We start from the raw sequence: 17,151 nt of genomic DNA on the forward strand, positions 1-17,151 counted from the left end.
ACGAGCCTCCGAATTAGTCCCGTAGGTTTGGCTGGAGAATTCGACCAGATCCTTTATTCCAACCTTCCGTCCCTTGGGAAGTCAATCCATGGAAAAGCTCGTGATATTATTGCTGAAGACATTTCATTCCGGAACGGTTGGCTATAGCACCTGCAGGGCTGACTTTCTCAGGAACCAAAAATAATTATAAGATTTTTTTTTGTCATTTTGCCAAACTCTAATGCGTTCTCCAGAGGGACTCACTCCACACTCTCCCTGCACTAGATATCTGCCAGTTTGCTCCTTCACTGTATGTGTTATAGATTTGTGAGAGGGAGGGATGATAATAATGATAACAGTATTTGTTAATCCCTTACTATGTGCTAAGCACTGTTCTCTATGCTGAGGTAGATACAAGTTAAGCAGCTTGGACGCAGTCCCTGTCCCACATGGGGCTCACAGTCTAAGTAGGAGGGAATAGGATTTAATCCCCATTTTATTAATGAGGTAACTGAGGCAAAGAGAAGTTGAGTGATTTGCCCAAGGTCACAGCAGACACATGGCAGAGTCAGGATTAGAATCCAGGTCCTCTGATTCCAAGGTCTGTGCTCTATGCACTAGGCCATGCTGCTTCTTGTGATAGAGAGAGATGGAAGAGAAGGGAAGTAGGAGGAGGAAGAAGAGAAATGATGGAGGAGAAGGATAAGGAACTGGGAGAATGATGATTATGATGATGGCATTTATCAAGAATTCACCATGTGCAAAACCCTGTGCTAAACCCTGAAGTAAATATAACATAAAGAGAGCAGACACAGTCCCTACTCTCAAACAAGCTTGCAGTCTAAATGGGAGAGAAAACAGGCATTTTCTCACCACTTAACAGATGGCAAAACTGAGGCACAGAGAAGTTAAGTGATTTGCTTAAGATCATCCAACAGACAAATGAGAGAGACAGGATTTGATCTTGAGTTACCTGAGTTTCAGGCCCGTGCTCTTTCCACTAGACAACACTGTCTTCCTGTCATGGCAGGGAAGAAAGATGGATGGGAGGGATAGGGAAGGGAAGGATGAAGAGGGAAGAAAAAATTATGCCAGAGGAAGAGAGAGTGTTAAAGGGAAAAGAAAAGAAGGGATAGGTTTGAATGATCTGGAAGATGAGAGTTGGGGAATGAGGAATAGAAAAGGAACAAGAAAAACAGAGAAAAAAGGGGGAGAAGGAGAATGAGAATTAGGAAAGGGATAGATTGATATTAGTGTTTATGCTGTGCTTGCTTTATGTGCTAAGTATTATTAATACTAATAATAATAAGTGCTTACTATGTGCCAATAAGTATCCCAAGCGCTGGGGTAGATATGGGTTTATCAGGTTGGACACACTCTCTGTTCCAAATGGGACTCACACTCTTAAACCCCATTTTACAGATGAAGTGATTGAGGCACAGAGAACTTACGTGCATTGCACAAGGTCACACAGCGGACATGTAGCAAAGACAGGATTAGAACCCATTGCATTGGGGTGTGCAATAAACCTCAATGGATACAAAATAAGACAACTGAGACCCAGTCCCTGTCCCACAAGAGGTTCACAATCAAAGACAGGAAGAGTGGGCATGAACGTCCCAGTGAGAGAGAGACTCTATGAAACATAATTTTGAGCATTGCACAAAGTTACCTGATTCCCACCCTTCTCGATAGAAACTGGCTTGGGAGCCTAGGGGTTCTGCTGGATTTCCCCATCCCCGCCCCCAGTTCCCCCATATTTACTCAATGCTCATGGAAACTCTGTTTTGGTGTCGTCTGACAAAATTGCTATAAATCACACTTCTACTTTGGATCCTAAGTACACATTTATCTTTAGAAGATTTCACCGACTGAGTCATCGGGATGTAAATATTGCACCTCTTAACTGCAACGCTGAGAACCGAGGCAGGAATTCCGGAGCAAAGCGCTCCGTCTTCAATAACTGTGAATGTTTTCATCGCGGCGGTAACAGGGGGCTTCCACACGGGAGCACGAGTGCCAGCTTTTGGGGACCTATGGAAAGGAGGAGTGCATTCTTGGGAAAAATAAACCTAATGGACGACCCAATTCAAACCATCCCTAATAATGGCTGTGGTGTTTCCCCATTGCTTCCTTTGTGCAGGGAAGCTGAGAAGCAGCATGGCCTCGTGGAAAAAGCACAGAGAGGTCTGGGTTCATTTATTCATTCAATCATATTTATTGAGCGCTTACTGTGTGTAGAGCACAATACAAAGCACTTGGAAAGTACAAGTCGGCAACAGATAGAGATGGTCCCTACCCAACAATGGGCTCACAGTCTAGAAGGGGGAGACAGACAACAAAACAAAACAAGTAGACAGGTGTCAACACCATCAGAATAAATAGAATTATAGCTATATACACATAATTAATAAAATTAATAGAGTAATTAATATGTACAAATATACACAAGTGCTGTGGGGAGGGGAAGGGGGTAGGGCAGAGGGAGGGAGGGGGCAATGGGGAGAGGAGGAGGAGGAGAGGACGAAGGGGGGCTTAGTCTGGGAAGGCTTCCTGGAGGAGGTGTGCTCTCAGTAGGGCTTTGAAGGAAGGAAGAGAGATAGTTTGGCAGATGTATGGAGGGAAGGCATTCCAGGCCAGTGGTAGGACGTGGGTCAGAGGTCGACGGCGGGACAGGCGAGAAGGAGGCACAGTGAGGAGGTTAGCGGCAGAGGAGCGGAGGGTGCGGGCTGGGCTGTAGAAGGAGACAAGGGAGGTGAGGTAGGAAAGGGCGAGGTGATGGAGAGCTTTGAAGCCGAGAGTGAGGAGTTTTTGCTTGATTCGACGGTTGATAGGCAACCCCTGGAGATTTTTGAGGAGGGGAATGACATGCCCAAAGCGTTTCTGTACAAAGGTAGTCCAGGCAGCAGAGTGAAGTATAGACTGAAGCGGGGAGAGACAGGAGGATGGGAGATCAGAGAGGAGGCTGATGCAGTAATGCAGTCGGGATAGGATGAGAGATTGAACCAACAAGGTAGCGGTTTGGATGGAGAGGAAAGGGCGGATCTTGGCGATGTTGTGGAGGTGAGACCGGCAGGTTTTGGTGACAGATTGGATGTGTGGGGTGAATGAGAGAGCGGAGTCAAGGATGTCACCAAGGTTACAGGCTTGTGAGACGGGAAGGATGATAGTGCCATCTACAGTGATGGGAAAGTGAGGGAGAGGACAGGGTTTGGGAGGGAAGATAAGGAGCTCAGTCTTAGACATGTTGAGTTTTAGATGGCAGGCGGACATCCAGATGGAGATGTTCTGAAGGCAGGAGGAGATACAAGCCTGGAGGGAGGGAGAGAGAACAGTGGTGGAGATGTAGATTTGGGTGTCATCAGCATAGAGATGATAGTCAGGTTCTAATACCAACTCAGCTGCCTGTCTACTGAATGACCTTAGGCAAGTCGCTTAACTTCCCTGAATCTCAGTTACCTCATGTGTACAATGGTGAGAAGACTGTGAGCCCCATAAGGGACAGAGCCTGTGTCCCAACCTGATTAGCTTGTATCAATCCCAGTGTTTAGAACAGTGACTGGCACCCAGGAAGTAACACGTACCACAGTTATTATTATTCGCAGTCAGAAAGGGTATTAATATTTATCGCTAGATAGAGTGCTCCTTGAGGGCAGGAAAACTGTCTTGTAACTCTATTGTTTTTCCCCAACTGCTTAGTGGGGAGCTCTGCCCATCGAAGGTGCCCAATATATATTATTGATCCATGGAACGTGCCTCAGGAAAAGAGCTTCCGCTGACTTTGTAGGCCCTATTGGTCAAAGAAGGAATCATTAATTCATTCATTCAGTCATTCGTATTTATTGAGCACTTACTGTTTGCGTAGCACTGCACTAAGCTCTTGGAAAGTACAATTCAGTGACAAAAAGAGACAATCCTGCCCACAACGGGCTCATGGTCAAGAAGGGGATTTGGTGTGGTCAGCTAGTCACTCTGCCCTGTTCATTTCAATTGCATTTATTGAACGCTTACTGTGTACAAAGCACTGTAGTAAGCACTTGGGAGAATGCAATAGAACAATAAATGGATACATTCCCTGCCCACAGTGAGTGTACAGTCTACGCTGAGAAACTCCATTTGAGCCTGCCTGTTGTATAGGCCCAGACAAGACAGACAGAGGAGTATGCATGTCCTTTGTCTTGGACCTCTTCTTTCCTCTCAGGTTGGGAGAAAAATCCAATCCACCTCCAAAAATCCAATCCACCTCCCTTCTCTCTTCCCAGAAGGAACAGAGGCAGTGCGATTCACCCGATTTCTGTTTTTCGGTAAAACGTGGTGTTGAATTGTCTCGGGCTGGGAGGCAAGCAGGCTGCTCTCCTTCATTTGGCTATATTTCTCCATAAGCATCTAATTGTTTCCCAAAATGATGTACAGTATGCAAAAACCTGAATCTAATGCAAATAAGTCTGTACAGCGCTAAAGTTAACAGGTGTTCTCATTAGTGTAAGTAGACAAGGAACAATTCTTGAATGTTTTATAAACACTCATAATCATGGCCAAATATGTTACAGTCGCATAAAGATACTTACATACCGCAACATCTTTTTTTTTTCTTGTTGTGCCATCTCAGCACTTATTAATAAGAAGCATGTGTGAGTAATAAAATTCCCACAACACTACCTGCACCTGCCTTGAAGTACTGGAGTGAAAAAAATGGTCTTGTCCTGTGGAATAAACCTACCTGTAAAATTAAAATCCTTTTTCCTTCCCACTTTCTAGGGCGGTATCAACTGGGAAACAGTGTGACCTAGTGGAAAGAGCACAGGCTTGGGAGTCAGAGGACCTGGTTTCTAATCCTGACTCTGCTACAAACCTACTGTGTAACCTTGGGCAAGTCATTTCACTTCTCTAGGAGTCCATAGTACAGCTCTCTGCACACAGTAAGCACTCAATAAATATGATGGAATGAATGGAAAACGGGGATTGACATCGCGAGCCCCATGTGTGACAGGGACTGTATTCATTCATTCATTCAATCATATTTATTGAGCACTTACTGTGTGCAGAGCACTGTCCTAAGTGCTTGGGAAGTACAACTGGGCAACATAGAGAGACGGTCCTTACCCAACTACGGGCTCACAGTCTAGAAGGGGGAGACAGACAACAAAATAAAACATGTAGACAGGTGTCAAAATCATCAGAACAAATAAAATTAAAGCTTTAGGCACATCATTTACAACATTAATAGTAAATATGTACAAGTAAAATAAATAGAGTAATAAATCTGTACACCTATGTATACAGGCGCTGTGGGGAGGGGAAGGAGGTAGGGCGGGGGGGATGCGGAGGAGGAGAGGAAAAAGGGGGCTCAGTCTGGGAAGGCCTCCTCAGGAGGTGAGCTCTCGGTAGGGCTTTGAAGGGAGGAAGAGAGCTAGCTTGGTGGATGTGAGGAGGGAGGGCATTCCGGGCCAGGGGAAGGACGTGGGCCGGGGGTCGATGGTGGGACAGGTGAGAACGAGGCACAGTGAGGGGAACGAGGTACAGTGAGGAGAACGAACCTGATTTAATTTGTATCTACCCCACTGCTTTGGCACAGTAAACGCTTAACAAATATCACCATTATTATTGATATTATTATTATTAATGCAATTTGGTTTTTGAGAGGGTGGTTGACCCAATATGCATCGCCCAGGGTTGGATACAATTGCTGGCCCATATGGGGTTTGGTCCTTGATGAAAATGTGATGATGTGTGAGCCTTGGACTACTCAGCATCTTTATCACTGATTCCTGCTCCTCCACAGGTCCTAATCCCGGCTCCACCATATGACTGCTGTAGGACCTTGGACAAGTCACTTCACTTCTCTGGGCCTCAGTTACCTCACCTGTAAAATGGGGTTTAAGATTGTGAGCCCCATGCGGGACAGGGACTGTGTCCAGCGTGATTGACTCGTATTTATCACAGTGTTTGGCACATAATGAGCATTTAACAAGTTCCAAAATTATTATTATTATTATCACTATTGTTATTCATAATAATAATGTTAATTATCCTGGCTCTGCCAGTTGTCTGCTCTGTGACCTCAGGCAATTTATTTTACTTCCCTGTGCCTCAGTTTCTGTTCCACCTTTCCATTGGACTGGGAGTCCCACATGGGGCAGGGACTGCGGTGTCCATCCCACTTATCTCGTAACTACCCCAGTGCTTATTTCCATGCTTGGCAGATAGTAACCGCTTAACAAATATCATTCTTAAATGTAAGAAAAGTAAGGGTTGGAGAGTTAATCAATAAATCATTGGTATTTATTGAGCACTTACTATGTGCAGAGCACTGTTCGAAGCACTTGGGAGGGTACAACAGAATTAGCAGACACATTCCCTGCCCAAAACAAGTTTACAGCCAAAGGGGGAGACCAACATTTATAGGAATAGGTCACTGGCTAAGTTCTAGCCCTTGGAAACCTTTGAGTCTGTCAATTTGATTAGGTTGATTAAAAAATACCATAAATAAATACATACATAAATGCATAAACGAATGAATGAATACACAAATAAATGAATAAATAGATAAATAAATTGATTGAACCTGGTAGGGAGGGCCTGATAAATTGAAAACCTTTTAACCTATTTTACCTCTCCGGCCCATCATGAGGTGATAGGGCCTGGTGGATTTTACTAGAAACACTGGATTAGGTTGGGAAAAACTCCCAATTAAAACTATCTGACCTCGGTAATAATAATAACGGTATTTGTTAAGTGCTTACTACGTGTCAAACGCCGTTCTACGTGCTGGGGTAGATACAAGCTAATCACAATGGGCACAGTCCCTGTCTCACATGGGGCTCACAGTCTTAATTCCAAAGTTTTAATCTCAAAGGTACAATCTCCTTGTAATACAGCAAGCCCCTGCTATCTTCCCAAGTGAATTCCCTTTAATAATAATTATTATGGTATTTATTAAGTGCTTACTATGTGCCTAGCATTGTTCTAAGCGCTGGGGTAGATACAAGGTAATCAGGTTGTCCCACATGGGGCCCACAGTCTTAATCCCCACTTTACAGATGAGGTAACTGAGGCACAGATAAATTAAGCGATTTGCTCAAGGTCACCCAGCAGACAAATGGGGGAGCTGGGATTTAGAACTCATGACTTCTGTCTCCCAACCCGTGCTCTTGTCCCTGGGCCACGCATCTGCTAAACCACGATGCGGGGGCTCGCTTTTCCCAAACAGGGTATTTGGAGACCCTATACAGGGTGGGTCCGGAGGAGAGAAGGGGCCGGGCCAGCCCCATCTCAGACCTCCAGGGCAGCTGCGGACATGGGGGTCGCGATCGGCTGCCGATCCGTTAGCCACCGATCAATCGATCGGTCCGTCCACAGCATCTCCCAGAGCCAAAGGGAGTACGCTAATCACAGCATATGGTTCAACACCTTTCGATGTGGAGGACTTTTTTCCTGGCTGAAAATGAATATTCCCCAGGAAAGTATAAAACATTTTTTTCTTCCTGTCTCACAAAGTTTTGGCCGCCTATCACTGAAATTACTTAAATAAAGGGAGCCCCACCAGTCCACGAAGCTGAGAATCTAACACCCTCCACGCATATTAGCTAGATCTTCTCGACAGCCCAGAAAAGTGTTCGTGCGTGCCAATTAAAACAAGATCAGATCCCCCAGCGTCTCATTCCCCACCATACTACTCTTGAAGACCGCTCTCATTGTTTGCTAGCCGAGCCCACGATCAGCCACCTTCCAAAGTCAACAACTTTTCAAAACTTTTCTGACAGACGGGGTTTCCGCGTGCATTTCAATAAGCTAGCTGCCAAAGCGGCAGATACAGCAACAAGGGGAACACGACGCAGATCTTTTCTCACGAACTGTTTTAACGATGCAGCAAGACCCTCTTCCTTCCATCCGATCTTCCCGCCCCCACCCCAGCTTTTCCATTAGAACTTTGTCTGGTCTCACAGTGGGAATGTGAGGAACTGGTCAAGCCAGACGGCAATTTGAGATGGACATCGGGACTGATAATGTCATCTCTTTGGTGGTCACGAACGCTTTTGAGCGCCTGAGCCATTTAACGACTAGGCTAAGCGTGACACAACCTTCATTCTGACGGCTGTGACGAGGGGGCGGATAGAGGAGACAAGGTGAAATCATTGCAATTTAATACGATTCCACCCGCCCTCTTCATTTCTCGACTGTTGGACCGGACTCGCTGTGATAAAACAAAGTATATACATGCATATTATGTTACCTAGTCGATGAAACCAGGGCCAAACTCAAATAGCTCAAAGAATTAAATTGGACTCAGCTTCCAACAAGCGGTTTTCTCTTTTGACAGGATTCTTCCTTTTTGTTTAATTTAACTCAAACACAATTTCAACAAATATAATTCAACCCCAGAGTACAAACTGTACCCAAAATTAATTTGAATTAGATTCCTCATTCATCAGCCTAGGGTGTTCAGACCCCTTTGCAGAGATTTTTGGACATTTGAAAAGTTGCTATTTTTTAAAGGGACTTCTTTGGGCTTTAGAGGTGGGGTGACTTAGGGGGAAGACAAATTTAAGCTCAGGAGATCTGGTTTCTTGACCCAGTCCTGTGGGATCTTGGATCTGCCTTGCCGCTTCTCTGAGACTCAGTTTTCTTAAAATGGGGATAAAGTTGGACAACCTGACACTCCCTTCCTCACGTGAACGCTATGAAGGTAGGATATGATCAGGATCTGAAAACACTTCGGAGAAGCCAAAATGGTCTCCAAATGCTATTATGATATAGTTTTAGGGTCTACCCTGTGAGTTAATCTTTTGCTTTGGTCGCTCAAGGGCTCCTAAAGTCAGAGGGAGGAGGGGATGGGGGCAGTTTGGGTAGTGATGGGGTTGTGGAGGTTGAGGAAACAGGGGTGGGGGGTCCCATGTTTGGAAGAGCAAGGGTTGCTGCTCTGTGGGATTGAATGGAGAAAAGTTACAGAAGCTCTGAGTTTCACTTTAGGGGAGAAGCAAGGCCTAGTGGAGAGCTCTTGTGACTGGTAGTCAGAAGACCCAAGCTCTAAAGCCAGCTCAGTTGTATTGTACTCTCCCAAGTTCTTAGTACAGTGCTGTGAACCCGGTAAGTGCCCAAGAAATTCCCTTTATTGATTGCTCCTGCTCCTGGGGCAGAGCACCCTATTAAGCTCTTGGGAGGATACAATATAACGGAATTGGTAGACAAGTTCCCTGCCAACAGGGAGCTCTCGGTCTAGAGGAAACCCTGCTGTTCCCCATCTCTGAGGCTGGGAGCTTCATGTGTGAAAAGGAGTTGTCCGATCTGATTATCCTGGGCCCTCCCCAGTGTTGAGTATGGCACTTGACAAATAGTATGTGTTTAATTTTCATTATGATTGTTATTTTGGTTATTACCACCATCTATTAGGCTCTGGTGGGAGTTGCACAGAAATGTAGGAGACACAATCTTCTCTCCCTTGAAACAAATTTCAGTCTAATGGAGGTCGAATAGGCACTAGTGCAATAAAACACACACACACAAACGCTCACCCATTTTCAACAACTATGCTACGAAGGTGAAATCCTATCTCTGCCTACAGATGTGACTGGAAAGACAGATGCATGACTGATTGTCCATTCCCACTGTGCAGTTAGAAAGATGGATCCTTGCCGAGTTGCTACATTTGCCCCACACGGGTCCCTTCTGTATTTTCTGAGGCGTCTTCTTGGAATTCTGATCTTCCCCAAGCCTTTGCTCAGGGAGAGAAACCCCTCTCCCGATGGCTGCCCGCCAAACTGGTTAGTCTACTCCCATGGTCTCCGAGCAGCAAGTCGCTCGGCTGAACGATTTGAGACTCTGCTTCCTTGCCTCTTTAAAAATGTTAAGCCTGCAATCCTCGCTTGCCTTGATCCCTTGGAGTTCACCATACAGTTTGGACACCCTGCTGACCCCCACAGCCCTCGCGTGCCCTTCCCAAAAAACACACTGGGAAGCAGCAGTGTGGCCTACTGGATAGAGCATGGGACCGGGAGTCAGAAGGTTCTGTTTTCCAATTCCGGCCACTTGTCTGCTGTGTGACCTTGGACAGGTCACCTTACTTCTCTGGGCCTCAGTTCCGTCATCTGCAAAATAGGGATTAAGACTCTGAGCCCGCTGTGGGACAGGGACTGTGTCCAACCTCATTAACTTGTATCCACCTTAGTTCTTAGAAATGTGCTTGGCAGAAAGCGCTTAAGATGTAAGCATGATTATTATTATTATACCATGGGGAATTGTGTTCCCGGATCTCCACGTCAGTGACCTCCCCCTGCCTTTTCGTGTGGATGGTGATTGGAAGGTGATGCAGGTGAAATGGCTCTAAGGAACAGAAAGAGTCTGCAATAGTTGGTCCAGCTCTCATAATTATAAGGAAGTCGGATCCAGCGTGGCTCAGTGGAAAGAGTCCAGGCTTGGGAGTCAGAGGTCATGGGTTCGAATCCCGGCTCTGCCACATGTCTGCTGTGTGATCTTGGGCAACTCACTTCACTTCTCTGAGCCTCAGTTGCCTCATCTGTAAAATGGGGATTAAGATTGTGAGCCCGATGTGGGACAACCTGATCACTTTATATCCCCCCAGCGCTTAGAACAGTGCTTTGCACATAGTAAGTTCTTAACAAATGCCATTATTATTATTATTATTATTATTATTATTAGTATTATTATCATCCCATACCAGCTTCAAAAATCTAAAATTGGTACAAAATTGGGCTCCCCATATTCACCAAATGCTCTCTCCCAGTGGTCTTTGAAGAATAATAAAAGGAGGAAGAAGAGAGGATATGAAAAAGAAGGACCAATTTTTGATCTTCTCAGCATTTTGATCTTTCCCATCCCTATCTCCACCCCAATCTTGTTTGCCCAAGAGACCATCTTCTTTTATTGATCCTCTGAAGCAGCCCCCCAGTTTCTTCTAATGAGGAGCATTCATAGGGTCCACTGTACTGTTGGGAGGAAAAGCTAGTGTGGGAGACTGGTCTCTAAGCTCTAGACTGTAAGCTCCACATAGGCAGGGAACATTTCGACTAACTCTGTTATATTTTCCCAAACGTTTAGGAAAGTACTCTGCACACAGGAAGTGCTCAATAAATACGACTGATTTTTGCCAGGGCCAGATCACTGATGATTCTAGGAGACTTTGATATCCCTCTGATGTAGCTTTGAGTCTGTGTCTTCCGTAGGACGAGGTCCTCCTGAATTCTTGACTGGTGATGAAAGGGCGAAAAAGACACTAGGCCTCTTTGAGGAGATGTGTTAATTATTGATCCCGTGCTTAGCGGGGCTTTGACTTGTTCTCTTCTGGCAGGCACAACTTGGAAGGAGTTGGAATGAGGACAAGTGGTCTAAGCCAAAAAAGCAATTCCTTATGTGGACTTCAGTGCGCTGCTGGACTATCCAACTGTCAAGTTGGGAGATGAGATTTCCTCAAGGGGAGGAGGGAGGGAGAGAGAAAGAAAGGGAGGGGGAGAGAGCTATGGGCTAAGACTGAAAGGCAGCAATGTTCTCCAGGAAACGCACAACCTACCTATCAACCAAGAAGGACCTTTCATTCATTCATTCGTATTTATTGAGCACTTACTGTGTGCAGAGCACTGTACTAAGAGCTTGGGAAGTACAAGTTGGCAACATATAGAGACGGTCCCTACCCAAAAGCGGGCTCACAGTCTAGAAGACCTGTTAGTAGTGGTATTTTTTGAGTGTCCCTTAGGAGCAGTGAGCTGTAGTAAGCACATGGGATGGCACGATGGAAGCCCGAGATACGTTACCGGCCCACTTCAAATTGGGCCTTGGGAGGAAAATCCATCAGAGAGGGGCTACACCATCCTTCCCTCCCCATCTCCTCAACCGCAGATGCTGGAAACTTCATCCTCACCCAGGGGAGATCTTGTAGAGCTGGGGAGACCTGAAGGCCATCTTTGGGGGAAGACAGACATCTGAGCAGGAAAGGTGGAGCAGCATGGCTTAGTGGCAAGAGCCCGGGCTTTGGAGTCAGAGGTCATGGGTTCTAATCCCGGCTCCCCCACTTGTCTGCTGTGTGACCTTGGGCAAGCCACTTAACTTCTCTGGGCCTCAGTTACCTCATCTGTAAAACGGGGATTAAGACTGTGAGCCCCATGTGGGACAACCTGATTACCTTGTATCTATCCCAGCGCTTAGAACAGCGCTTGACACATAGTAAGAGCTTAACAAATACCAATATTACTTTGGAGCCCCTCTCCTGAAGGCTGGAGGCTACAAAGGAAAAAAAGTTAGAAGAACTGGAGTTTCCCTGACACCAGTTCTGTGTTTCCAAGAGTGTGTGGGGATAACAAATGTTCTCCGGGCTAACCCTGCCTCCCTCTGCCCTTCTCTCCAAATTTTTTCAAAACACTTACCGTGCACCTAGCACTGTGGAATAATAATAACAATAATTATGATACTTACTAAGGGTTTACTGGATGACAAGCACTGCTCTAAACACTGCAGTTGTTACAAGATAATCAGGTTGGAGACAATCCCTGTCCCACATGGGGCTCACAGTTTTAATCCCCATTTTGCCGATGAAGTAACTGAGGCACAGAGAAGTTATTTTCCCAAGTCACACAGCAGACAAGTGGTGGAGCCGGGATTAGAACCCACAACCTCTGACTCCCAAGCCCATGTCCTTGCCACTAGGCAAAGGGATCAGAATGGGCACAGTGGTCACCCCTTCTGGGCTTCACAGTCAAAGAGGTGGGGAGGGCAGGAATCTTATCCCCATTTTCCAGATGAGATAACTGAGACCCAGAGAGGTTGAAGTGTCGGAGGTCACCCCGCGGGCTAGTGGCAGAGCTGAGACTAGGGCCCGGGCCACTAAACCACTCCATAAGAGCTCTTGGGTCATTTCCCCTTTAGTGCCAAAGCATTGAGCATGCTGAGGGAAGAAAATGTGCAGAAATCTTTGAGATGAGAGATAAAGCTGAATTACTTGCTTTTGTTTCAGCTTCCTCAGTTTATAAAGAAGTCATACCTGTCTCTCCCATTAGTCTATAAGCTCCTTGAGGGCAGGGACCACATCCTTTACCTCCATTATATTTTCCCAAGCACCAGGACAGCAATCTACCCTGAGAAGCAGTGTGCTCTATTGGAAACACCGTGAACTTGGGAGTCAGGGGAGCTGGGTTCATTCATTCATTCATTCATTCATTCATTCAATCATATTTATTGAGCGCTTACTGTGTGCAGAGCACTGTGCTAAGCTCTTGGGAAGTACAAGTTGGCAACATATAGAGATGGTCCCTACCCAACAGTGGGCTCACAGTCTAGAAGGGGGACTAATCCCAGTTCTGCCACTTGTCTCTGTGCGACCTTGGACAAGTCACTCTCTTCTCTGTGCCTCAGTTACCTCATCTGTAAAAAGAGGAATAAGACTGTGAGCCCCATCTGAGACAGGGACTGTGTCCAGACCTAGAGAAGCAGCAGGGCCGAATGGATAGAGCAGTGGCCTGAGAGGCATAGGACCTGCGTTCTCGTCCTGTCTCCTCCACCTGTATGCTGGATGAATTTGGGCAACTCACTTCACTTCTCTGGACCTTAGTTACCTCAGCAGTAAAATGGGGATTCAGACTGTGAGCCCCATGTGGGACATACAACGTTATTACTTTGTATCTCTAGGCTGCGAGCCCATTGTTGGATAGAGATTGTCTCTATTTGTTGCCTTTCAAGCACTTAGTACAGTGCTGTGCACACAGTAAGCACTCAATAAATACGATTGAATGAATGAATATCTACCCCAGTACTGGCACATAGTAAGTGCTTAACAAATATCATTTTTAAAACATCAATAAATCAGTGGTATTTATTGAGCATTTACATGGTGCAGGGCACTATACTAAGCGCCTGTGAGAGTACAGTGCAGCAGAATTGGTAGACGTAATCCCTGCCCCCATCCAGAGGGTACTTCCGAAAAACCATTTGGTGAGTGAAGGGTAAGTCAGTCCACTTAACTAGGACTATGGGGTTTTCAGCATAAATCCTTTCAGAGGTAGGGGTGAGTGGTAGGGAGGCATTTCAAGAGTGTAAGCTTCTTGAGGGCAGAGATCATGTTTAAATACTCTATTGGACTCTCCCAAGGATGCAGTGTAGTTCTCTGCACACCTAAAGTGCTCGATAGATTCTATTGATTGAATCTCTAATGAGCCCAAGGTCCAGAATAAAATCTGGTGGAGAAAAGAGAGCTAAGACTGGGACAGGCTCCTGTGTTGTTTCTACATGCTTTGTTTTGTTGTCTGCCTCCCCCTTCTAGACTGTGAGCCCATTGTTGGGTAGGGACCATCTCTATATGTTGCCAACTTGTACTTTCGAAGCGCTTAGTAGAGTGCTCTGCACACAGCAAGCGCTCAATAAATACGATTGAATGAATGAATGAATGCAACTGTCCCCCTCAACCGTCTCCACTGCAGATTCCAAGTTCATCACAGCAACGGACACTCCAGGAGCAGCCACCCAGTTTACACTACCGCTCCTCTCCAACCTGCCCCCCTCCGACTCCCAAACCATTTTCTCCTGTTATTTGTCATGCATCATTTAGGATTGTGATCATAAATTGTTTAATCCCAATGTCCTGTCACAGCGAGCCACTTTCCCAGCGTCTTCTCCCATGGGGGCCGGGAGTTCAATCGCTCAAAGGGCAGACTCGGCTCGGCAAGACCCTCTCCGAGACCTCTGATCCGAACCCCGAGAGCGGCGATATCGAAAAGTTGGGGAGAAACCTGCACCTTAAATGGGATTTACCAGCCGGAGTCTTTGGAACGACTTTCCTGTGAACAACAGGAATAGAGCAGAAGCAAGTCAATTACCGAGTGTAATTAGGAAGTGGATGCATTTAAACTGTAGAGAGCAGTAGCAGTCTTCTTGAAACTGTCTTGTTAGCCTGATTAGTATGAAAGAGGAGGAGAGTGTGGACCTGAACTGTTCCTTAGCGAAAAGGATGTTTTCAACGAATCGCACCAGCTCGGGTCTCTGATTTTTGTTTTCAGATGTAGTCAGAGATCACCGGTTATATATGATCACTTACAAGAAAGTGGTCAGGCAAAGGAAGACTTGAATACATCTTGCTTTTGGCCCTATTGACCTTGATGCCTCTTCTCAGTATTTTGTGTAGCACCCTTGCTAAAGCGAGGCAGAAACGGCTGTTTTGGAGAAAAGCTTGCGTTGTCAGAACCAGAAACTGACTCATGCCAAATCTCTCTACCATAAATCTCATTCTAACGGCAGCAATAAATAGTATTGATCAAGTTGGTGCTATGTATGAAGCACCGTGCCCAGCGCTGAGGTTGATATGATTAATCGGGTCAGGCATAATTCCTGTGTCATTGGGGGCTCACAGTCTAAGAGGGAGGGAATCTGGCTCTCACCTGATTTATCAGAGAGGGAACTGAGGCTCAGAGTGGTTAAGTGACCTGCCCAAGATCATACAGCAGATCAGTGGAGGGGCTGGGTTTAGAATATGGAATGGCTTGGATTAGAACACAGATCTGACTCCCAGGCCTAAATTCTTTCTACAAGGCCCTACTGCTTCCCAAATGATTGATTGATTGATGACCTGGCTTATTAGTAAACCCTGTTGTTTTGGGGGTGCTTACTAGGAGAAGAGTGTTTCCTGTTTGTATTTCAATTCTGAGTCTACTCTTTGGGTTTGGATATTTGGAACTTTATTGAATAGAGGGAAATTCTGAGAAGAATTGCGATGGAGACATCTTTATCTTCCTGTGGATGAGATACAGAGCAGCGGGCCCTTTGGAGTCAATCAGTAAATCAATCAGTGTAATTTATTGAACACGCACTATGTGTAGTGCACTGTACTAAGCCCTTGGGAGAGTCCAGTACAAACAGAGTGCAGCATTCCTTGTCCACTAGGAGCTTAGAGTCTAGAGGGAGCTTACAGTAGAGAATTAAAGATCCTCTTGTTCAAAATAACCAAGAAGGTTGAACTCTGGTTCTGGATAGATCCCATCTGGGGGATTGAATTCTTCCTGCCTCCTCTTTCTCCCTGGATCAGTATGGCCCTGAGAAGTAGGAGAGATTGTGGATGTTCAGGGGTGCTTTGCCCCCAGAGCAAAATCTAACAAGCCTCTTCTGAGGGGTGTGAGCTTCCCGTCGGCCAACTTTCCCTCTAGACGGTAAGCTCAGTGTGGACAGGGAACACATATACCAACTCTTTTGTACTGGACTCTCCCAAGCACTTGGTACAGTGCTCTGCACACAGTAAGCGCTCAATTAATACCATAGATAGATTGTTTGATGACACCCTTCTTGTCAATCACAGGTAAAAGATGTCTTCTTGTGTTCCAGTCTACCCTCCCAATCTCAGACACCAACTCAGAGCAAAGAAAACTAGGAAGCAGAAATGATACCAGCAGACACACTTGGAAAAGTTCACCCTCAAACCCCCAAAGTCTCACAGCTCTGGGGCCAGTAGTCAAGGAAGACAGAACAGGGGTGCGGCGTGACTCAGTGGAAAGAGCCCAGGCTTGGGAGTCAGAGGTTATAGGTTCACATCCCGGCTCCGCCAATTGTCAGCTGTGTGACTTTGGGCAAGTCACTTAACTTCTCTATGCCTCAGTTTCCTCATCTGTAAAATGGGGATGAAGACTGTGAGCCCCCCGTGGGACAACCGGATCACCTTATAACCTCCCCAGTGCTTAGAATAGTGCTTTGCACATAGTAAGTGCTTTATAAACGCCATCATCATCATTATTATTATTATCTTAGAATTTACACTTCATTCATTAATTCAGTCAGTCATTCAGTCATATTTTTTGAGTGCTTACTGGGTGTACGGCACGGTTCTAAGTGCTTGGGAGAATTCAGTATAACGATAGACACATTCCCTGCCCATGATGAGCTTAAAGCCCATACTACTTAGGATCTGAACAGTTCAGTCTGATGGTGTGATTCGAGGAACACTTATTAAGCCATCATATTCAGGGCAGTCTTTGAGACTTTACACACTGCATATGGCCAGCCATATAGCAGAACTGAATGTCCACAGAATGAATGTTTGTTTGAGAAATATTCCCTCCTTGGGTCAAAAATGTAAATGAACTTTTCTTTTAATACACTCATTTTTCTGGTAATTTAGCTTTCTATTATATTTCTGTAGACCTTTATGGTTTTGAAATTAGAAATTGTCCATCGCTATTCAACTGACTG

The 17,151-nt window shown here is 45.7% G+C and overlaps 1 protein-coding gene across 1 annotated transcript in view; it reads left to right on the plus strand.

Moving 5' to 3' along the window:
• Positions 1-17,151, plus strand: part of ARHGAP15 (Rho GTPase activating protein 15) — a 413,180-nt gene that overhangs the window by 196,160 nt on the left and 199,869 nt on the right. The window lies entirely within an intron of this gene.

This window comes from Tachyglossus aculeatus, chromosome 9 (assembly GCF_015852505.1).
Source record: "Tachyglossus aculeatus isolate mTacAcu1 chromosome 9, mTacAcu1.pri, whole genome shotgun sequence".
Classification (NCBI taxonomy): Eukaryota; Metazoa; Chordata; class Mammalia; order Monotremata; family Tachyglossidae; genus Tachyglossus; species Tachyglossus aculeatus.